The sequence below is a fragment of the Pinus tabuliformis genome, chromosome 9 (assembly GCF_031772625.1).
Source record: "Pinus tabuliformis cultivar Carrire ecotype Pingquan chromosome 9, CPIR1, whole genome shotgun sequence".
NCBI classification, from domain to species: Eukaryota; Viridiplantae; Streptophyta; class Pinopsida; order Pinales; family Pinaceae; genus Pinus; species Pinus tabuliformis.
Window position 1 is genome coordinate 1044507712 of NC_142307.1, and position 24112 is coordinate 1044531823.

At 40.6% G+C, this 24112-nt stretch overlaps 2 non-coding genes across 2 annotated transcripts; both read left to right on the forward strand.

Moving 5' to 3' along the window:
• The first annotated feature begins 19425 nt into the window (after window positions 1-19425).
• On the forward strand, window positions 19426-19579 carry LOC149152261 (5.8S ribosomal RNA). Its single transcript, XR_016263932.1, has one exon. It is a non-coding gene; the product is annotated as a 5.8S ribosomal RNA (ribosomal RNA).
• Window positions 19580-19826: 247 nt separating this feature from the next.
• On the forward strand, window positions 19827-23236 carry LOC149152262 (25S ribosomal RNA). Its single transcript, XR_016263918.1, has one exon. It is a non-coding gene; the product is annotated as a 25S ribosomal RNA (ribosomal RNA).
• Window positions 23237-24112: the final 876 nt, after the last annotated feature.

Below are 24112 nucleotides of genomic sequence, written 5' to 3' on the forward strand. Positions count from 1 at the left end.
CGAGATCGTAGTCAAAGACTCGATTTGGAAAGGGAGTTGTTTCATTTTTTAATGAGGTTGACACTGGAAAAGAACTATCCTCAGTACTCCTTGTTTCATTTTTTAACGAGGTCGACACGAGATAAGAACCATCCTCGGTATCCACTGTATTTACAGTATTTGATAGAAAATAAAAAACTGAAGGATGATTAAGGTTGCTGGAATAATCTTCGTGGTAATCCGGAAGATGGGAGTGATGGTGGTAATCTTCCCATGGTGCCTCTCCTATCATCATTGAAGAGGTGCCATATTCCTTAGACCTATCTATCCAAATACTCGATGAGCAGTGATTTGGGTTTGCCCCCCAAGCCAAGAAAATTGATTGCTACAATATATCTAAAATGGCGATGATCCATGTTGACAAAATGTTTAGGAATCTTCTGAATCCATTAGATATAGAAGATTTCATATTGCAGGTTTCCACTGTGGCCACTTCCGCTAGATTCCTTGGAGGTGGTAGGGAAAAAGTACCCATTAAGGCAGGGTCTTTTAGGATACCTACTCCAATATTTTGAAGCGAATGATTGCTTCCATGGATCATTGGAATGCTTCCTGTAACTTGTGAACTGTTGGGGAGAAATGTTTGTTGGTCGATGATTATAATTCGTCCTTGGAAGGGAAATGTAATCTTCCTGAAGTAGGTTGACACAACTGTGGCCATGGCATATATCCAGGGCCTTCCCAGTAGGATGTTGTAATCGAAGCTTCCGTCGATTACTTCAACATCAATTTCTACCGTTTTGCCCCCTAGTTCAACTTGCAAGTTACTTAAAATCCCGTATGGAGTGTATGATCGTCCATCAAATGCTTTTAACGTCGTTGATGATCTCGACAAGGGTGGTGAGCCTAAATTTTTCCAGCAACTCATCGACATAATACATGTAGATGGCCCCTCATCAATAATCGTTCGATGAACAGTTTTGTTGAGGGCTTTCACTTGAATAAGGAAAGCTAGTTGAGATGGTAACTGAGGGTCATATCCTTTATGACCAAAGGCCACAAGATTGGAATCCATTGGGCCAATCCCACCTATTGCTGATAATAAAGCTTGCTTTTGGGAGGGGAAATTTTGTGGTACCTCAAGTGTCGACATAGCAGATGGCGATTGGGCTAGGTCCTCTACTATATTATAATTTTGTGCTACTTTTGCACAAGGATTGAATGTCAATTTGTGTACTACTCCCTTTGGCGGCTTTATCATTGGTTCAGGAATGATGGGCGGCACAACTTCGGTCAAAGTTGTTGTCGAACTACTAGGTTGTTCATTAGCCTTGTTATTCGACAACTGTGGATTCCCGTAATCTTTATTCCTTGCCAAAGCATCATTTTGCTGCTTTGAGATAGATAACATAAGCACTTGGGATCGGGAAGCATTTTGATTAACAACTAGTTTGGTTCCCAGGTTCGGAAACGGATCAGTCAATACTGCTGAGGTTTTTGAACTCTTAAAGAGTTTCTTAACTTTAGCTTTATGTGGACAATCTATTATCCGATGATCCTCATCGCATATATGACACCCCGCAGGGGGTTTCCTTTGCCCAGAAGGGTTTGCAGAATTTTTTTCAGGAGATGACTCATCCTGCTTCTTTTTTCTCCCTTTCTTTTTCTTCTTGCCCCCTGGTTGCCTCAGTTGTTTGCCCTTGTCAGTCGACACAACATTTACTTCCGAGGCAAGAAGTTACTTATTTTCATTTTGACTAGAAATCTTACGGGCCTTTTTAAATGTAGCCATTGTCGATTTCGTGTTTGTTGTGCCAATCACACCATCGCCGGCATGAGAGTCATTGTTTGATTTAGGAGGAGGAGGAACTGATAATTCCGGCCTAGGAGCGTCAGGTATTTTATCGTAGAGTGTGCCAGATTGAGTGTAAATTAAGTCCAAATATTGCACACGAGCGATAACCTGCTCTTCAATGACGACTCCCCCTTTTGACACATCTTCCGTGATGGAAGGTAGTAATGAATTGATAAACCATTCAGCTAAGAGCTGATCGGGAACATACATTTTTACCATTCTACGACGACGTCGCCACTCATGTATATGATCAGATATGTGAGTGGCTGTTGTTTGTTTGAAGTTGGTAAGGAGTTCCGTTCCCGTTTCGTACCTTATCAGTAATTGAAAATGGGTTAAAAAGGTTGTGGCTAGGGTACTGAAGTTGTTAAATGAAGCTCTAGATAACTTGATATACCATTTTGCTGCCGGACCAGTTAACGTCCTCTGGAAAAGGTGAAGCCTAATCGAATCATCGTTTAGGGTGTTTGATGAAAACCATAGATGAAATGTCATCACATGATTCGACGAGTCTTCACCCGGATTTCCATTAAATTTAGGAATATCTGACGGAAGTTTATGCGGAATCGCTGGCCACCAAGGGGCATAAGGAATTGGATCATTCGTCAGCCGGTTTAGATCTGGTAATTCTAGAGTTGCTACAAAGGGAAACTGTTGATTCATGTTAGGCAAAGCATACCCAGGATAAGATGGAATCGCCTGAGCAGTGGGTCTTTGCATACCAGCATAATGTATTTGATGCTGGAAACTTTGACAAGGTTGATGGGCATAACCATTATAATATGGTTGTTGATAACCGCTTTGGAAATGCGGTTGCCCATTACTTACAAAGACTTGTTGCTCAGGTCCTTGATATGATTGTTGGAATGGCGGTTGTTGAGATTGAATCAGCTCTGGTTGTTGGACCATTTGCTGTTGTCCAATACTGGATGATTGACCAAGATGAGGAGTCATAGTACTTGTTTGAGCCTGAGTCGCTCCAGATAAGGAGGCACTAACCTGAGGTTGTGATTGAGTCGTTGAGACAAGAGGCTGTTGTATTGCAACCTGAGAAACTTGGGGTTGACATACAATAGGTAGCGCTTGTACTTGCGATGCAGTCACCATAGTAGGTATAGTGGGAATATTCGACACAGGGTGGACTGGTTGCATTGAATATACAACCCTTGGTTGTTGAGGCAGTATTGGTACCCAACCACTGGATGTAATTCAAGTTTGACCTGAACTTTGTTGTAAACTCCCATATGGTTGTTCTCCGGGAGGGAACAAAGAAAAGGCATACTGCCCTCCATATGGTGGAAACACAGTACTTAAAGGGTAGATTGGCCTTTGAAGACACATTGGATCAATTTGTTGAGTTTCAACATAAGAAATACCAGATGATAATCTAGATGAAGAAATAGGAACTGACCATGTCATCGCAACAGTCCCTGATTGGACTTCGGCTTGTTGTTGATAACTTGCCGAGATATATGGTATACCGGCGAACATTGTTGGAGTAGCAGCAGGAGGTTCTGCTACTGCTGTGTCGAATGACACAGTCCTAGATGTCGACAGATTTTCAGACATATCTAGTCTATCTAAAAGATTTCCTAGCGATTCTACATGAACTTACGATGAAGGGAGACTAACTTCGAAGACCGATGATGGAAAGGTGATGATTATTCCGTTTAAAATAAATTTTAGACGCTTTGACACAACTTTTTTTTTCAATTTTAAAGAGTCGAGAAAAAACAAAAGATGACTCTAGTCACCTTCGATTTTTAATGAGCCTGAAGTGACAAGTGCTCAGATGGACCTTTTCCGTTAAAGAGTCTGAAAAGGAACGAAAGGGACTGCTCCAGAAATCTAGGTAGAGGGATTACCAAACCAATCGCAAAACTGCAAAATACTTTTTACGGTACGGCAGTCAATCTTCCCGAATGTTGTGTTCGGTGCATTGCGATCGATAGGGCGGCAGACACAGCTTCCTATGGATAAAGGATTAAGCCTCTTGGGGTCTCCCAAAATATACTCGACGGTACGTGGGAGCATAAGTCCGTACTGGCACTTTTGTCTCAAAGTGGAGGAATCACCCAACCATCAGTGAGAACAACAGTTACCAGGCTTTACGACGTCGGAATACGTCTCTAACCTAGACTTCTAAATGTTGTGCGTTAAGTTCCAAAGCGTTGTTAGATTCATTGAATTTATTTTAAGTTGATCTTGTTTATGAAGTTTGCCTTTCGGGTTCACCACGAGATGTAGATGTAATTCCTAAAATGCAATCTAAGATGATAAACAAACTTTTTATCTCTTTTATGCAATGAAAATCCTAGCTACTAGGGAAAAGAAAGACAAAATCTTTTCACAAAGAGCAAAGAGAACACTCTAAATGCACTTTCCTAAATCAAGCCAATCAGACTGTATATATGCAAATGCACATGCATGTATTTGTTTTTGACTTTCTTAGTATATGAATGCTAAAAAGAAAGTTGATGCACAAATCTGAATTTCTTTTCAAGCGACAAATATCAACAAGTTTCTTTTCGAAATCAAAAAATGGAGACGACCACAACACCTTACGATTTTGAAATGAATACTTGTTCTAGACGCTAGAAAATTACAAATTTAGACCACAAGCAACAGTAACAGGATAATCGACCATCAACAACAATTAAACTTTTTCCTATGATTGAAATCGACACTTGCGATAGTTTCAAATCAAAGGACGACAGTACGATTACACTACTTTTTCAAAGGAGAACTGTAAACGACTCAACAAACACACAAAAACATCTACAGTTATTTTGTACAAAGGAGGCAGAATAACAGCAAGGAAAAGGGATTTCAAACAGACATATACTGATCACAGGCAGCAAAATTCAAGAATAGAACTGGAAAGAATGAACCACAGAAGCCACAACTGCATAGAGCTAGTCTGATCAGCGCACCTGTAACACAGAGAATCTGAAATGCAGCACAGGTTGTCCACTCAGGAAGTGCGCTAAAATTCAAAATCTCTGAACAGTACCTACGCTGGGCCAGAAACGAGACTGTTCGGGTTCCGGGTCACAGTTTGCAGTTCAGTTCTTGGGTTTTGGCCGAGCAAAAAGCAATTAGTAATGCAACAATCAGGGGTAGATCTAAGGAGGATCTAAGAGCTATCACAAGGGCAATCAAATAGTTTGTGAATCAGTTGTTTAAACCATAAACAGATCCAGTAGATGGATTGAAGTAGCAGTTTTCTACTTTGCATGTGTTATGGCAAATGTAGTTCGAATACTACTTGTAAGTTTATGAAACAAACAACAAAGAATGATAAACAAATAAACTAATTAGTTCCCCAGCAGAGTCGCCATTTTTTTACAGGGAAAAGTGTCTATTTAGAACTGCTCTATCCCACTAAGGTGTGACAACTGCCTTAGAAACAAAAAGAGAAAAGCTACTTTTGTTTTTCCTTTATGAATTATAGATAGAGAGGAACAGAAAGACCAACCTATGTCTTGCGCCAATCTCCTGATTTGATCCCTCTCTTCTTTGATAGTCCTTAGCTACCTGCTCCCTTGCACGCCCAGCTTCAGAAAGTACCTGTAAGATCACAGAAGCATGGCACTATACAAAGACATGGATCTATAATCATAAACAATCTAGGGTCAGATGTAAATTGACCATACAAATGTAACAAGCATCAATGACACAAAAGCATGGAGGAAAACTCAAATAACTTTTATTGATAAACAAGAAAAGAGCCAAGAGGAGTTACAACCAGTTGTTCTGACCCAGCATCAACCTCCCAGCAAAGAAGCCCCTCTTCACCTCAAACAAAGCTTAGATCACCCAACAATCTGATGTTTGTCTCAAGAAACCAACAGCAATTCCTTACAATATGCAAAATTCCAGCCTCTAACCTCTGGATCTCTGGGATGAGAGATCTATATATAGATATTTGCAGAGGTGTGAGTCAGCTCTGGGTTTTTGATTAGTGTCTTCTCTCTGATAGTTCTTGATGCCACTTGGAGATCTCATTGATCTCTTACTCATCCTTGGGTGATTCTGAGAGGCAAGTGTCCCAGGAGAAGTTTCTGGAAGATTCCATGATCATCCACCTCGCAAACTGTCTCCGCCACTTGTCTTTTCCTGTCCATCACACCCCATAGAAGGGCTTTTTGAAATGAAACGCACTTCTCGTGTGTACAAGGTGTGATGCATCGCACCCTGGCCATGGAACAAGTGCAATGATCCAGTTTTGACCAGTTCTGAGTAGTTTTTCATGGAGAACTTCTGGGAGAAGCTGTAATCAGTTGACCTTGTTCTTTTAGCGATTGCAACAACACCTTTAGGGACTTAGGAGCCCTTGGTTTATGGACATTTCATGCTTGGGGTTGTAGGGCTCAAAAATGTGTATCCCTGAGAGACACGGCCCTTGGGCGAAAGGATGTGTATGAGTAAGGAGGATGGCATTCGACGAAGGGACATCGAACTCAGACTTCCACATCACAGAACAAGTGTGAAGGAGGGAGTTGGGTGAAAATAGAAGGAAGGGAAGGACATGGGTAAAAGGGTTGTATCGGTGGGTGGATTATAGCAGGCAGGTCATACTTGGTAGTGCGGACAAGCAGAGCAGGGCGTCTTATCGTCCAGGCAAGCAGGGCGCACTGCGTGCGGGCCATGTGCCCTCACTATGGACTGCACTGATGGGTAGAGTTTGGGCAGCACGGAATAGAAAGTCAGGTAGACAGGTTCACAGTACAAGTGTGGAGTTGTGTCATGCAGGCTGCAGGAAATGCAACACGAACACATGACATGACGGGTTGAAAGAATAATTGAAGAAGATAAATTTATGGTAAGTTATTTTCACTACATTGTTAAGAACACTTATTGGAAAATTGATTGAGTGTTGAAGTAGGCGCAGACCGTGTACTCAAGTATTGGTAAAAGAAAAAATTAAGGCGGTGCCACACCCGCTTATGTGTGGTTGAAATACTACCACTAGGATAGGAGCGTGACATGGGGTCTCCCAGTCCCTCCTCGACAAAAGTCGCCAAATTTCGGGAACCTAGGGATTCCATGTCCCGCCTTGTCGAAATCCTCCTAAGTGCGGGAAATTTAGGGTTTCCATGTCTCGTTGCGATGGAAATCGCCCCAAGTGCAGTAAACTTGGTGTACATTGAGTTTGCAACCTCACATCAAGAAGAAGGTTCGGTTGGTCAAGAGAATGAAGGTTTCTTCATTGCTAAAGGATCTCGCTAAGGATCAAAGGTTGGAGTCTCTTCTAGAGCTAGTCCACCATGGACTATCAAAAGTTGAAAGAAGGACACACTCCTAGGGAATGAAGTGCTGAAGAAAAAAAGTGAAGAGAGGAGGAAGGAATCGACTTGTGCTTGAGGATATTATTGTCAGTGGTCTAGGGCTTCTCAATGACCAATAAGAAGATTCAATAAGATAAATTTAAGAAAGGGTTTTCCTCACTGAGAGAGAGAGAGGTTTTTCCAAAGTCTAATGATTTGGATGCCAAGAATATGGAAGTTACAAAAGGGATTGTCCTAAACTTAAGAAGGACAACAACAACAAGAGAAAAAGGGAAGAAGCTCATGTAACTCAATAAGTGAAAGAAGACGACAATAAGAAAAAAAAGGAAGATCCTCCTATGACTAAGTCAACCCCTTTGCTTAAAGTCTTCGTTCAAAGGGGGTAGATGTCTCATTGGGGGTTTCATTTATGGGATTCAAGAAAGGATGATATACAGGTGAGAGTAGATGAAGCAAGAAAGGCTACACCAATCGAGGAGAACTATCAAATAAAGTCGAGATGATAAAAGCATAATCAAGATGAGGCATGTATGCATCAAAGTTTAAGTCATGTCATCATATATATTGATTGGGTCATGGGAATAGTTCTAGAATCACAATCAAGAATAAAAGGATATCTTTTGCCAACGATATGCTCAAAGGCATGTACTAAAATGGAGTAAAGGTCAACATGAAGAAGTGATCTCATAAGGAGTATAAGGTGGTTGCCTAATCAATCCAAGAAGAACAATAAATGAAGAAAGAGATCAAACATGTGAAGAACATCACGATCAAAAAGAATAACTATTTGACAAGATTCCTCAACATCTCTCAAAAGAAGGCATGACAACTCTGAAAAAGGAAGAAAAAGATCAAAGGACCCTTGACACCTACGAAGGCCTTGGAGATAGTAAGGTGCAGATAACCAATTCAACTCTACAAATATGTCATGATGAAGAGGCCATCCAACAAAAGCACCATTTGATGTTGAAGCAATATCACGATGAAGTCATGAAGGGCCACTAAATCAAAGTATGGGAACAAGCAAGTACAACTAAGCATCCATGTGATAAGTATTATGAAGGATAGAAAAGATGACAAAGGAGTAGCTAGATGACAAAAAGGACCTGATATATATCAAGAAGGCCACTTTCCACAAAGGGAGCAATGACATGACAAACCAGGAGGGAAAGTGATTGATGGCTGATACCCTGCCAAGAAGAAGTTCAAACAAATACTTCATGACATTGAAGGAAAGAAGGAGATCAAGCAGCTGAAGGATACACAAAGAAGACATTTTTGATGAATGGACAAGTCCCTAGCTAAGAAGGAGTTCTAACAAGTTCCCAACTACAAAGGAGCTTGGGAAAGTTCCTTGTCAGAGGAAACTTAGGCATGTCTTCCTCAATCAAGGGGAAGAGATAGACACAACATTCTTGTCTTCATTTGGCAAGAAAGAATGGGAGGATTGGGTAATCATTTGGCATCTGATGCTCTTTGAGGATGTGTAGGGCATCCAAGACAAGAGTAGGCAAGAGGAGCGATATTCTTTGAGGGCTGGGAACCCAAGATAAGAATTGTCCTAGAAGGTCATACTCAGGGAACACCTGGGTGGGTATGTACCTTTAGAGACAATGACCAAGGTGTTTATAAGCCATTGGCCTTGCCAACATTGTGCTCTGATCTTATGAGAGATAAAGTTGTTATTCAAGGCCTTGCTATGAACAATGTTGGCTAATATGATGCTATAACAGATGGGTTGCCAATCTGGTTTCTCTTATGTGAATTATTCAAGATTGAAAAATAGCCAAACACTTTGTAATGATTTATGAATACCTCCCTAGTTAAGAGGGGGTGTTGAAGAAAGTGTAACTGGGTTCGGTATTCATAAATGTACTTTTGATATTTGTATTTATTCAAGAAAATACATATCGATATATATATATATATATATATATATATATATATATATATATATATATATATATATCATTGAGTTTCTTTCTCATTGATATAGGTCTAGTACATGTTAAAGTGTTATAAAGAGTCAAAAGAAAATGTTGAAGACCTTAAGGGCATGTTACACCAGGTGTTGGGCCTCCAAATTAACCTTAATTTTCACTCCATTTTCACCTTTTATCCTCATTTTGTCATCTCATTTCACCATATTATCATTACATCACCCTATATTTCCATTACCATAGGAGTTTATATTCTCATTTTCCAAAGTTATTAATTTCATGTATTTAGAGTGAATTTATGATTAAAAGTTAGAGAAATAACATGTATTTGCTTATCCCTAAAAGTGGCTTGAGTTTGATGACAAGTGTAGATCATTTGGAAGCTTCCAAGGCACCCTTATGTGGCCTCCCAAGATCAAATTCGAATTTCAACTCAAGAGGTGGACCATATTCCAAGGAGAAAGATCATGGAGATTTTGATGTGTCATGGGATTTGTTTCTAGTATTTAGGGATAAGTTGAGACAAGTGTGGGTCTAGTAGATATTTAAGGGATCTACATTTATTGAGTAGATATCCCTAATTCATGTATAAATAAGAAGAGCATCCTCCAAATCACGTGAAGAATGAAGGAGAGGAGGGAGAGAAGACAATTATCAGTTATTCATTAGCATTAGATTTATGTTCATTCAACATGAATAATACCATTTTCTCCAAATCATGAGTTATGAGTGTTGTTTGATTCTTAAGGTGTGATAATTGTTCATGTGTGCTCATTGAGGAATGGAAGGATCCCCATACTAAGATAAGTGCACTTTGTTGTAGAATAATGTTGTGAATATACTAATTTCAATTCTAATGTTCATCTTATTTCTTTGTTGTAAATAATTGTAGATAATTTCAATATGAATTCATGATATGGCCATGTTTTGTTGTGTGAAGGTTGATCTCCTTTCAATAGCTAGTTTTGATGTGAGAAGGAAAACCAGGAACTCCTAAGTTAGGAGTCCCTTCTTCATGAGCTAGATTAAATTGAAATAAGATTTACTTTCTCTTATGCTTTCCTAGATTACATTTACATGAATATTGATTCCCTTTCAGTATCTAGAGAAATCAAGTCCTCCTAAGTTAGGAGACTCTTCTCCATTAAGAACTGAACTGAAAACAATATTTACTTGCTTTCATTTACATGCTTTCTTAGGTGTTTGGCAATGTTATTATAGAAAGATGGTAGAAGGACAACCAGGACTCTTGAACAAGAGACTCTTCTCTATCTTCTAAAGTAGAATAATTCCATTGATCAAACATTATTTTTATGCTTTCATAGAATAGATCTGATAGTTTAGATTTGTAATATGCATTTCCATTCTAAACAAACTTCTTACACCTGTTTCATCTAAGGTCCCATATATATTGGTTTGCTTCTAAGTTTATGATTCCCCGGATTGATAAATTAAATAACAGGGATTTAGCGGACAACTAAATCGCTCAACATTTTGGCGCCGTTGCCCGGGAAAGCAAACTTAGATGTAAGCTAGTTAAGAAGATTGTTTGGGAAGAATTTTTATTTAGGATCATTTAGGGTTAATTGCATTTAGGAATTTTCATTTAAGTTTATTATCATATAGAAAACATAAAAATAGAACGCAAATAAAAAACCCCCCATTAAAAAAAACAAAAACACAATAAAGATCCATATGTATATATGGAAAAACGATGAGTATAAGTTTGGAACAACACGCTCAGATCCTAGCAAATGTTAGGATCTCCTCTTCTTGCGAAGAAGAGATCTTGACAGCAGCCAAAAGCTTAACTACTCCTCTAGAAGAAAACAATGAATTAACATTTGAAGAATCAACCTGTATATCTCATGATGAACCATTGTTTGAACAAGAGAATGAGGAGGACGAAGAGAAGTTGCAGAATGATTTGAATGAGAATGGAAATCACGCCTATGAAAGCCTTATCGACAAGTGGTTTCGATGGTTTCAAACAAGTACAAGGTTAGATCGATTTTGTTTTTATTTCATTAGATCATACTCGCAAAAACTAGATTCGATCATCCTTGTATATTTTCATTTTAAAATTACGAAATTGAAAATGAATATATTTTTACTACTATTGCGTGAATGGTTACACTGGAAATTTAATTACACGTAATAGTTTGTAATCTTCAATTAGCATAGAGTAGGTAGGATCATATTTTCAGTTTGAATAAGTATGCTCTCCTCCTGTGCCTTGTTGCGACCTGGAAGATCAGAAAAGGAAATTGAACAAGTTAGCCTTGAAATTATACAATAAAAATCATAGATCTAGATAAATAACTAGGAGATCTAAAATTGCTATTGATTGTAAAAAAATGATCTCCAACTTATTTGTTAAATAAATGATTTTTGATTTCTTTTTTTTTTTATTTATGAAACATAAAAACAAAACATTAATAAATAAAATAATAAGATAATGCAAAACATTAAAAAAAAACAAATTAAAAACTAAAAACAAAACAAAAAGTCATATATGTTAAACAAAATAATAAAACACATTTTAAAAAAACAATAAAGAATTAAAAAAAAACCAAAACGAATGCATTACATATGAAAATTAAAAATAAAACAATACATTAAAGAAACCATGGAAACGTGAATGAATTAAACGATGGTTCATATGAAACAAATCGAAATCCATATGTAAATGAACGTGAATGAACTAATCGATGGTTCATATGAAACAAATCGAAATCAATTTATTGCACAGTGTTATGATATGTGAATGTACAGGTTGAGCCGTGGGTCTGGAATTTTTCGTGGGGCTTTCTCCTTGAATAAACTCCAACACAACCTGAAAATTAAAAAAATTGCCTTTACGCACAAAATCTTCGATGGTTTGATCAACAATTAAAATCGTAACATGTAGAATTTCGATCAGTTTTTTTCTTGGGGTGGACAAGTTCGAATTGAATAAATATTTTGTTGAACTATTGTTAACTAGACGCATGTACCCCAATCAATGGATCGTTCAAATTCTTTGGCAAAGATCATGGGTTCAATCACAACAGCTGCCATGTGGTTCAATCACATTCAAAATTAAGCTGTAATTTACAAAAATCCCCTGAATCACGGCATTTGAGTTTAATTGAAATAAGTTAATTTTTAAACAACTGTCAGCCAAAACGGAACTCAAGCTATTCAAGTCAGCAAGCTGTTCCTAATACATATGACCACATTCTGTCAAGCTTGCCCCCGATCAATGAACAAAAATTGGCGTAAATCCATATTCAAATCTGTTGAGTAGATCCTATTTTGCAGGTAGGCAAATGACTTTGAAACAGAACAAAATATGTAGATTGCAAATAGAAAGGGACGCGTGTGGCATAACTGTCGGGACGTTTCGATTCTAGGCAGAAATCCGGTAGAAAAGATTATGCTGATGGTGATTTCATTTGGATTTGGTGGCGGAAATCTTGTGAAAATCTCAGATTACTCGGAAGCCGTTTGCATTTTTCTCACATCATTAAAGTTTGCGGTTTTGTCACATGTGCATTCCATATGGTGAGCAGGTTCATTAGCTGTAAAAAGTGCACAGACAGCTCAACGCTACAGTTTATAAATTTATTGGTGAATCAAAATGTGCTGGAATAATTCATGTTGTTTAGCACCCACCAGAATCTAATCGTTCAAGTTGGCATGGCTGGTAGCAGAAATGCTCGGAGCGATTGTCTCTTGAAGTTGTTGCAAGCTAGTTTCTGTCGTTGTACTGTCATGGCCATTTCAGAATAGCACTGACTGTTCAGCTATTGGCAAGTACATGCTAAGCTCCACAGCATAATTTGGAGGATTTTGTGAAAAGGAGAAGATTTGGCAGAAATCACTCGAAATTTGGCCGGACTTAGTTCACAATGTGGAGTTGCATGCCATTGTCAAAATGATCAAGTTTATGTTTGCAGAACTGTGCTTACTTGGCAATTTCGAAGGTCGTCTACTTATTTCGTCAGAGATATACAAAGAGTTTTGACGAGACTTGGAATTCGGTTGTAGATTTCAGACGTTTTGATATTTGAGCTGAGTTGGGTTTTTGAGCGTAGGATGGCGAGCCCGTATGGAGATTACGATCAGAGAATTGATTACATGTTTAAGGTCGTAGTGATAGGAGACTCCGCGGTTGGGAAATCACAAACACTGTCTCGGTTTGCAAAGAAGTGCTCTTGGGGCAATGTTGGTGTACGACGTAAGCTTCGACCAAGCATCGACCAAAGTTTCGACCAAGGTGGCTTGAGGAGTTGAGCGGCCATGCTGACAACAATATTGTTATCATGCTCATAGGCAACAAATGTGACCTTCGTGCTGTGCTTGATCATCACAATAACAATCTCCTTGGATTGAAGCCACTTCATCACAATCGACTTTTTTTTTTAAGTCGATGGCAATTCTCAAGATAAATTGATTGTTTTCATTTCATGCTTGATTCAAGAGATTTCTGCTAACATGTTTTTATACAAAATGATCATGTTTTTTTAGTCTTGCAGTTATAAAATCCGAAGGCATCAAAAACTGGAAAATCTTATGCCATGGCTTAGCCAAAGAAGATAGACAGAATTTTTAGGTGCAGGAAGGGCGCAATCCTGCAACTGAGAAACCTTATGACAAACTTCACTGTTTCACCCAAATTTCAAATAAGCACAACTTTCTCATACGACATCGGATTTAGACGATTCAAGCATCATTGGAAAGGTCTTGGCGAGATCTACACAATGAGAAAGCTTTAAAAATAGTTTGAAACAGTTCAAGATTGAAGAAATTGCTGACAAGACATAACAGGTAAAATGAGGCACTAGTTTTGAGACAGGTAAATATTCTTTTGGTTTTTCTTTCAAGAATTTGTTTCATTAGTACCAATTCTCAGTTTCTTTTTGTAAATTTCATAAATAGAGAGATTGATCACCTCTCTATTATGATAAACTTACATTTCATTGCAGAAAAAGTACTAAGTTTTTGCAGGTTCGAGGAAGATAAACAAATGAGCACACGCAAACAGTGTCTTTTTAAAGACCCCATTTCAAGCATGAGGACATGCTTTCGGATAAGCCAAGGGGGAGAGTGTCATCATATCCATCACTTGCAAGCCTTTTAGATGCCAGTATCTTCATTGCATCCATGCTTCTTTAGTTAATAAACATTCACCTCATTTCCCTTTACATTCGCCATTATACTTCTACTCATTTTCAGTAAATAAAAACTTCATTGCATTCCCAAACTTCTCCTTCAAAGCCTCATCAGTCATCCATGTTAAAGTCCATTGATTCATTGCCTTATCCATCATGACTTCATACATGTCTGCTTTTCTGAGTCGCATACATTTTTGCCTACCATTCAGTTCATCTTTTTCCCCTCATGAATAAACCATCCATATCTTTATGTTGCTTTGCTTTCCTTGCCATAAAATAACATCTTGTATCTATAGTCCTACCAATCATTTGTACGAACTTGCGTTGACTGATGTGGGATTCCTTAAGGCCCACCTTTCAACAAGTCTTGACCCATCGACCTCAGCACCCTATCTGGGATAAAGACTAGAGTCACTATTAGTACCTTGAGGCTTGCATGCCCTAATGGCAAGTCTTCTCGCCAACGAACAATGGGAATACATTAATGTCCCTTGTTTGTTGGATCTTGCAAGTGGCTCGACATCAACTCATTCATTCGCACTTCGCAAGATGTACTTGGGTACCTTGGCACTCATTGACATTAATGGTGAGTTTGCCTCGCATTGGTTAACGACATTCATCAATGGTCGGTAATCCAATGACTTCTTTCCATGTTCGACATCGAGACATTCATTCACATGGAAAGAATTGTGCCACGATATAGGACGAGATGAAGACTATATGACTCAGGAGCAGATTACTTTGGAACAGTTTCAGTAGCAGTAATAAAGGATCTACATTCTCGACTTCATCCATCATATATGCAACCAAGACACAGATCAAATTCTTGTGTTCTTCATTCCATGATTCAACAACAGGAGCTACACATTTCTACATATACACAGTTTGTCCACTCAGGTAAGTAAAGGTATGTTCTTTCCTAGCTTTTTATCATACAATTCCTTTAATACTAAAATTATAATTTTTAGAAAATGTTTCACCATGTTCATATTCACATCCATATTCCATTATCACCTTCCATATGTCATATATATCCTTTCTACACATATCATCCTACCCAACATACTTTTTCTAACCAACATACTTTTTCCAAACAACTACTATTGCATTATGATTCAAATGTTACATGTTTTGCAAATAATGATCAAAGAAAGAAAGGTTGATTACATGTTTTCAAAGACTTTTGATGCAACACAAAAACAATGAAAGTATTGTTACACAAGAACCAATACTAAGTAAATTTTGGTTGTTACACAAGAACCAACCAAACTAATATGTTGCACTCGATTAAATGTTTTCAAAGTCTTTTGATGCAACACAAAAATAATGAAAGTATTGTTACACAAGAATCAATACTAAACAAATTTTGGTTGTCACACAAGAACCAACCAAAATAATATGTTGCAAGCAAATGTTTTTAAGAGAGAAGACTTTGCAAAAAAAGGAACAAAGTTGTCAAAAAGGAAAATATGTGAAGTTAAAAAATCGACATCAGCCAGAGTTCATGTAAAAGCAAGACAATTCAAAAGATCAAATCATGATCAATGCAATAGATTGCATGAGGACATGCAATAACTTAAGTTGGGGAGTATGTTGGGCCTCCAAATTAACCTTAATTTTCACTCCATTTTCACCTTTTATCCTCATTTTGTCATCTCATTTCACCATATTATCATTACATCACCCTATATTTCCATTACCATATGAGTTTATATTCTCATTTTCCAAAGTTATTAATTTCATGTATTTAGAGTGAATTCATGATCAAAAGTTAGATAAATAACATGTATTTGCTTATCCCTAAAAGTGGCTTGAGTTTGATGACAAGTGTAGATCATTTGGAAGCTTCCAAGGCACCCTTATGTGGCCTCCCAAGATCAAATTCGAATTTCAACTCAAGAGGTGGACCATATTCCAAGGAGAAAGATCATGGAGATTTTGATGTGTCATGGGATTTGTTTCTAGTATTTAGGGATAAGTTGAAACAAGTGTGGGTCTAGTAGATATTTAAGGGATCTACATTTATTGAGTAGATATCCCTAATTCATGTATAAATAAGAAGAGCATCCTCCAAATCATGTGAAGAATGAAGGAGAGGAGGGAGAGAAGACAATTATCAGTTATTCAATAGCATTAGATTTATGTTCATTCAACATGAATAATACCATTTTCTCCAAATCATGAGTTATGAGTGTTGTTTGATTCTTAAGGTGTGATAATTGTTCATGTGTGCTCATTGAGGAATGGAAGGATCCCCATACTAAGATAAGTGCACTTTGTTGTAGAATAATGTTGTGAATATACTAATTTCAATTCTAATGTTCATCTTATTTCTTTGTTGTAAATAATTGTAGATAATTTCAATATGAATTCATGATATGGCCATATTTTGTTGTGTGAAGGTTGATCTCCTTTCAATAGCTAGTTTTGATGTGAGAAGGAAAACCAGGAACTCCTAAGTTAGGAGTCCCTTCTTCATGAGCTAGATTAAATTGAAATAAGATTTACTTTCTCTTATGCTTTCCTAGATTACATTTACATGAATATTGATTCCCTTTCAGTATCTAGAGAAATCAAGTCCTCCTAAGTTAGGAGACTCTTCTCCATTAAGAACTGAACTGAAAACAATATTTACTTGCTTTCATTTACATGCTTTCTTAGGTGTTTGGCAATGTTATTATAGAAAGATGGTAGAAGGACAACCAGGACTCTTGAACAAGAGACTCTTCTCTATCTTCTAAAGTAGAATAATTCCATTGATCAAACATTATTTTTATGCTTTCATAGAATAGATCTGATAGTTTAGATTTGTAATATGCATTTCCATTCTAAACAAACTTCTTACACATGTTTCATCTAAGGTCCCATATATATTGGTTTGCTTCTAAGTTTACGATTCCCCGGATTGATAAATTAAATAACAGGGATTTAGCGGACAACTAAATCGCTCAACACCAGGTATATTTATGTATTAGAGTCAAAGATGTTCCTACCCTTGTGCCTTCATTCGGGTCGTGCACCCATTCAAACCCCAAATTTCCTTTTGGCGGGCTGGGTCATCCCGTGCCCTGCCGTGTGTGGGTGCCCAAGCACATGTGGCTGAGCTGAAAATGCTAAGTCATGACCACCCGTGTGCCTTCTGCACGTTCATTGGCCTGTTTGCTCGACGCTCCCTCGTTCCTTTGTTTGGGTCATGTACCCATGGAAACCCCAAATTTTGTTCAGGAAGGTCGGGTTGGCTCGTCCAAGGCAGGTCGGGTCATGTCGTTGCATGTGTGGGTGCCTGGGTACACATGGCCATGCAAAAAATTCTAAGTCATCACTGCCCATGTGTCTTCTGCACGTTCGTGCGGCCTGTTTGCCCGATGCTCCCTTGGGCCTTCGTTAGGGTCGTGCACCCATGGAAACTACAAAATTTTTTCGGGCCGTGCACACATGGAAACCCCAAATTTTGTTCAAGCAGGTTGGGTTGAGTCATGTGTGGGTGCCCGTGCAAACGTGTTTGGGCGAGTCGGGTCAGGTTGTGTCGTGCCATCTGTGGATGCTTGGGAACATGTGGCTGTGCAAAAAATGCTAAGACGTGAACACCCGTGTTGTTTGAAGCCTTGTGCCAGGTTGGGGGGTTGTTTACCTCTCAGTAACATGCTCTAGACACTGGTCTCATCACGACCCTTGTCTTTTCTAGTGGTCAAGTTTAGGTTGTGATTTATTTGCTTGGTTGTTTGATTGATGTTTGTTATGTTGTAAAACTAGAAAGGGTGTTGTGCCATAATGTATGTGGGAGGGTGTGAAGAGGTGGGATGCTTTTTGATTGGGTGCCTTGTTTGATTTCTTTTTGGTTAGCAGACATCTACTCGGCGTGTTGTTGAGCTTCTCTCTTTTCTTGGGATCTTTGTTTCTTTGGTGTTGTTTTCTTCCCTTCTTCCTTTTGCCCCTAGCTTTATGGAGAAGAGGTGGGATTGTTGTGGATTGGTGTTCAGGAAGGACAAAAAGTAATGCGAGTTCCTGGGGTGGCCACCCTAGTCCTTCTCAATCGCTGTCCCCTGCACTTCCCCCCTTTTAGCAAAGGCGCAGGATTTGGGAAGCCTGTTCTCTATTTGAGCCTCGCCTTATGAGCCGGTAGCCACGTTTGATATCTCTTGCCTTCATGTTGTTTTCTTCCCTTCTTTCTTTTGACTCTTAGCTTTACGAAAAGCATGAATGACGAAAAGTAGTGCGAGTTACGTGGGGTGGCCACCCTAGTCCTTCTTGATCGTTGTCCCCTACAATTCCCCCCTTTTTGTTAAGGCACGGGGTTGGGGAAGCTTGTTCTATGTTTGAGACTTCCCTCGTGAGCTAGTAGACACGTTTGATATCTCTCTTTCTTTCATGTTGTTTTCTTCCCTTCTTCCTTTCAGCCCCTAGCTTTATGGAGAAAAGGTGGGATTTTTGTGGATTGGTTTTGGGGAAGGACGAAACACAGTGTGAGTTCCTGGGGTGGCCACTGTAGTCCTTCTCGACCACTGTCCACTGCAGTTCTCCCCTTTTTGCGAAGGCACGGGGTTGGGGAAAGCTTGTTCTTTGTTTGAAACCCTTCCCTTGTGAGCCAGTAACCACAATTGATGTCCCTTTCTTTCATGTTGTTTTCTTCCCTTCTTCCTTTTAGCCCCTAGCTTTATGAAGAAAAGGTGGCATTGTTTAAATTGGTGTTCGGGAAGGACAAAATGCAGTGCAAGCTCCTGGGGTGGCCACCCTCATCCTCCTCGATCATCATCCCCTTCAATTCCCCCCTTTTTACAAAGGCACGGGGCTTGGGAGGCTTGTGCTTTGTTTGAGCCTCCTCTTGTGAGCTGGTAGCCATGTTTGATCTCTATTTCTTTCACCTTGTTTTCTTCGCTTCTTCCTTTCGGTCCCTAGCTTTATAGAGGAAAGGGGGAATTATTGTGGACTGGTGTTCGGGAAGGACTAAAAGCAGTGTGAGCTCCAAGGGTGGCCACCCTAGTCCTTCTCGATTGTTATTCCATGCATTTCCCCTCTTTTTACGAGGGCATGGGGCTCGGGGAGATTGTTCTTTGTTTGAGCCTCCTCCTGTGAGGGGGGTAGGCACCTTTGTTTCTCTTTCTTTCATGCTTTTTTCCTCCTTTTGGCCCTTAGCCTTACATTTGTTGTGGGGGGTTCCCCTATTCAATGTTGTGGTGGATTTTTCGGTAGTACATGGAAACTACTCTCGGCAACAGATATCTTGGCTCTTGTTATGATGAAGAACGTAGCGAAATGCAATACTTAGTGTGAATTGCAGAATCCATTGAATCATCGAGTTTTTGAATGCAATTTGCGCCCGAGGCCTCGGTTGAGGGCACGTCCATCTGGGCATCGCATCCCATTCAAGCACACTCCCTGTAATATGTTAGGGAGTAGCGGAGCTGGTCGTCCATGCCTAATGCGGTGTGGTTGGCTGAAATACCTCAAGCGATGTTTCGTGGCGTGCATCGGCGAGTGGTGATCTTGTCCCCTTGGATGGGTAGTTGGCGTTAGTTGATGCGGGCTTTGTGTGGCATCACTCAAACTTGCTTTGCTCTCTCTTGTCCTCCCAACGGGTAGGGCAGATTTACCTCTAACTTTGCAACCTCAGCTCAGGGGAGAACACCTGCTGAGTTTAAGCATATAATTAAGCGGAGGAAAAGAAACTTACAAGGATTCCCCTAGTAGCGGCGAGCGAACCGGGAAGAGCCTAGCATGAAAATCAGGCGGCAGCATCGCCTGAATTATAGTCTATAGATGTGTCCTCAGCGGTGGACCTTGGCCAAGTCCCTTGGAAGGGGGTTCCTGAGAGGGTGACAGCACCGTCGGGCTGAGACCTTGCCGCATCACCAGGCATTATCGGTGAGTTGGGTTGTTTGGGAATGCAACCCTAATTGGGTGGTAAATTCCATCCAAGGCTAAATACAGGCGAGAGACCGATAGCAAAAAAGTACCGCGAGGGAAAGATAAAAAGGAATTTGAAAAGAGAGTTAAAGAGTGCATGAAATTGCTGGGAGGGAAGCAGATGGAGGTTGTCGATGCATCTCGGTCAGATGTGGAATGACTTAGGCTGGTCTGTCGCTCAACTTGAGGTGCAAAACAACACGAGCTGCTGCATCGTCACAAGTGCGGGTGGATTACTACTTGTTGGTTTGTTGTTGCGGTGGTCGAGGAATGAAGCGTGAGCCTTGTGGCGGGCCGTGTGCACCTACATGCTCATGGTGTTGGTTGGCAGGTTTTCCATTCGACCCATCTTGAAACATGGACAAAGGAGTTTAACATGTGTGCGAGTTGGCGGGTTTGAAAACTTACGAGGCACAAGGAAGCTGATGGGCGAGATCCCCTCTTTGGGGGGGTGCATCATCGACTGACCTTGAGCTTATGCGAAGGGTTCGTGTGCAACCACACTTGTTGGGACCTGAAAGATGGTGAACTATGCCTGAGAAGGGCGAAGCCAGAGGAAAATTGGGTGGGGGCTCATAGTGATATTGATGTGAAAATTGTTCATTTGACTTGGGTATAGGGGCGAAAGACTAATCGAACCATCTAGTAGCTGGTTTCCTCTAAAGTTTCCCTCAGGATAGCTGGAGCTCATGTGCGAGTTTTATCAGGTAAAGCAAATGATTAGATGCATCGGCGACATAATGCCCTTGACCTATTCTCAAACTTTAAATAGGTAAGAAGGTGCGGTTGCTCCATTGAGCCGCATGGTGGAATTGAGAGCTCCAAGTAGGCCATTTTTTGTAAGTAGAATTGGTGATGTAGGATGAAACGAAAGTCGAGTTACCATGCCGAATTGCGCACTAACCTAGATCCCACAAAGGGTGTTGGTGTATTAAGACAACAAGACGGTAGTCATGGAAGTCGAAATCTGCTAAGGAGTGTTCAAGAACTCACTTACCGAATCAACTGGCCCCGAAAAATGTATGGCGTTGAAGAGCGCAACCTATACTCGACCATCGGAGCAATTTCATGGCTCCAATGAGTAGGAGGATGCGAGGGTCATTGAGAAACCTCGGGTGTGAGCTTGGGTGGATCGGCCCCTAGTGTAGAACTTGGTGGTAGTAGAAAATATTCAAATGAGAACTTTGAAGACTGAAGTGCGGAAAGGTTCCATGTGAACAACACTTGGACATGGATTAGTCGATCCAAAGAGATGGGGAAGCCTTGTATCAAGGGTGCACTCTGCATGAACATCGAAAGGGAATTGGGTTAATATTCCCAAACTGGGACATGGCAGTGGAAGGCAACGTTAGGAAATCCAGAGACGTCATCGGGGGCCCCGAGAAGAGTTATCTTTTATTTTTAATAGCTTGCCCACCCTAGAATCGGTTCAATCGGAGATAGGGTCCAGTAGATGGAAGAGAAACACACGTCTTGCAGTGTCTGGTGTGCCCTCGGCAACCCTTGATAATCTAGAGGACCGATTACCATTCATGCCCAGTCGTACTCATAACCGCATCAGGTCTCCAAGGTGAACAACCTCTAGTCAATAGAACAATGTAGGTAAGGGAATTCGATAAAACGGATCCATAACTTCGAGAAAAGGATTGGCTCTAAGCGTTGGGCCTAGGGGTCTATGCCCTCAACTTGTGGGCTGTTGATAGTCTGTCAGAGCTGCTCTCACAGCGAGGGCAGACAGTCGCATGCCGATTGGGCTACGGGTGTAGAATGATCCCTACCGCGGGCTTTTCCCTGGGCATCGAACAGTCGACTTAGAACTTGTATGGACAAGGGGAATTCGACTATTTAATTGAAACAAATCATTGCGATGGTCCCTGCAGATGCTGACGCAATGTGATTTCTACCTAGTGCTCTGAATGTTAAAGTGAAGAAATTCAACCAAGTGCGGGTAAACGACGAGAGTAACTATGACTCTCTTAAGGTAGCCAAATGCCTTGTCATCTAATTAGTGACGCGCATGAATGGGTTAACGAGATTCCCACTATCCCTATCTGCTATCTATCGAAACCACAACCAAGGGAACAGGCTTGGTAGAATTAGCAGGGAAAGAAGACCTTGTTGAGCTTGACTCTAGTCCAACTTTATGAAATGAATTGAGAGGTGTAGAATAAGTGGGAGTTGTTTTTGGCGCAAGTGAAATACCACTACTTTTAACATTATTTTACTTATTCCGTGGGGTGGAGACAGGGAACTGCCCCTGTTTTTGGCCTTAAGGCATGTTTCGGCGGGTCGATCCGGGCGGAAGACATTGTTAGGTGGGGAGTTTGGCTGGGGTGGCACATTTGTTAAAAGATAACGTAGGTGTCCTAAGATGAGCTCAACAAGAATAGAAATCTCGTGTGGAACAAAAGCGTAAAAGCTCATTTGATTTTGATTTTCAATACAAATACAAACCATGAAAGAGTGGCCTATCAATCCTTTATATTTTCGAATTTGAAGCTGGAGGTGTCAGATAAGTTACCACAGGGATAACTGGCTTGTGGTAGCCAAGTGTTCATAGCGACGTTGCTTTTTGATTCTTCAATGTCAGCTCTTCCTATCCTTGTGAAGCAGAATTCACCAAGTGTTGGATTGTTCATCTACCAATAGGGAACGAGAGCTGGGTTTAGACCATCATGAGATAGGTTAGTTTTACCCTACTAATGAACCGCACCGCAATAGTAATTCAATTTAGTACGAGAGGAAACGTTGATTCACACAATTGGTCATCGCACTTGGTTGAAAAGGCAGTGGCGCGAAGATACCATGTGTCAGATTATGAATGAATGCCTCTAAGTCAAAATCCATGCTAGAAGTGCTGCATGTCACTGTTCAATTGTATCTCGACCTACAGTAGGGGCATCACTTTGTTACCCCCAGGGGCTCGTGTCATTTGCAAACCACAACCGTGAAGCATCTCGGTCGGGGCAAGTTTGAAGTTCAATTCCAAACAATCATTGAGAAGAATCCTTTGCAGACAACTTAAATGCATGATGGGGTATTATAAGTGACAGAGTGGCCTTGCTACCATGATCCACTGAGATTCAAACCTTGGTCGCCTTGATTCAGAGCTTCGCTCTTGTCACAAACAAATTCGGACAACCCTCCCACTCTCGCGTCTTTGCCTCTTCCTCCAGACGACAAATTTTTATTGCTTGGGGGTGGGAAATTTTGGGTTTCCACGCTGTGACAGAAAAGGTGTTGAAGCACGAGAAAACTGGGGTTTCCATGTCACGCTACGGCGCCCAAAATTTTGGGGTTTCCACGTCATGCTCCGATGCCCAAAATTTGGGATTTCCATGTTGCGACGAAAAAGGTGCCCAAACATGTGAATAATTGGGCTTTCCATGCTGCACCTCGGTGCCCAAAATTTTTGTTTTCCACTCAGCGCCTAAAATTTGGGGCTTCCATGTCACACCAAAAATTTGTGGTTTCCACCTGGTGCCTAAAATTTGGGGGTTCCCCCCGGCGCAAAAAAAATTGGGGTTTCTATCCCGCGCTAGAATTTGGGGCTTCCATGTCATGCCACGACCAAAACTAGCGGCGCCCAAGCCTGGGGAAACTTGGGGTTTCCATGTCACGCCCTAGCGTCCAAGCCTGGGAAGCTTGGGGTTTCCATGTCGCACCACGACCGAAATCGGTGGCACCCAAGCCTGGGGAAACTTGGGGTTTCCATGTCGCGCTACGATTGAAATTGGCAGCACCCAGGCCTAGGGAAACTTGGGGTTTCCATGCCGTGTCCTGGCGCCCAAGCCTAGGAAACTTGGGGTTTCCATGTCACGCCACAACTGAAACTAGCGGCGCCCAAGCTCGGGGAAAATTGGGGTTTCCATGTCATGCCCTGGCACCAGAGCCTGGGAAACTTGGGGTTTTCATGTCCCACCCTTGATGGAACCACGGGTTTTCGCATTTTACAGCATGATGGAAATGCGGGGTTTTCAACAA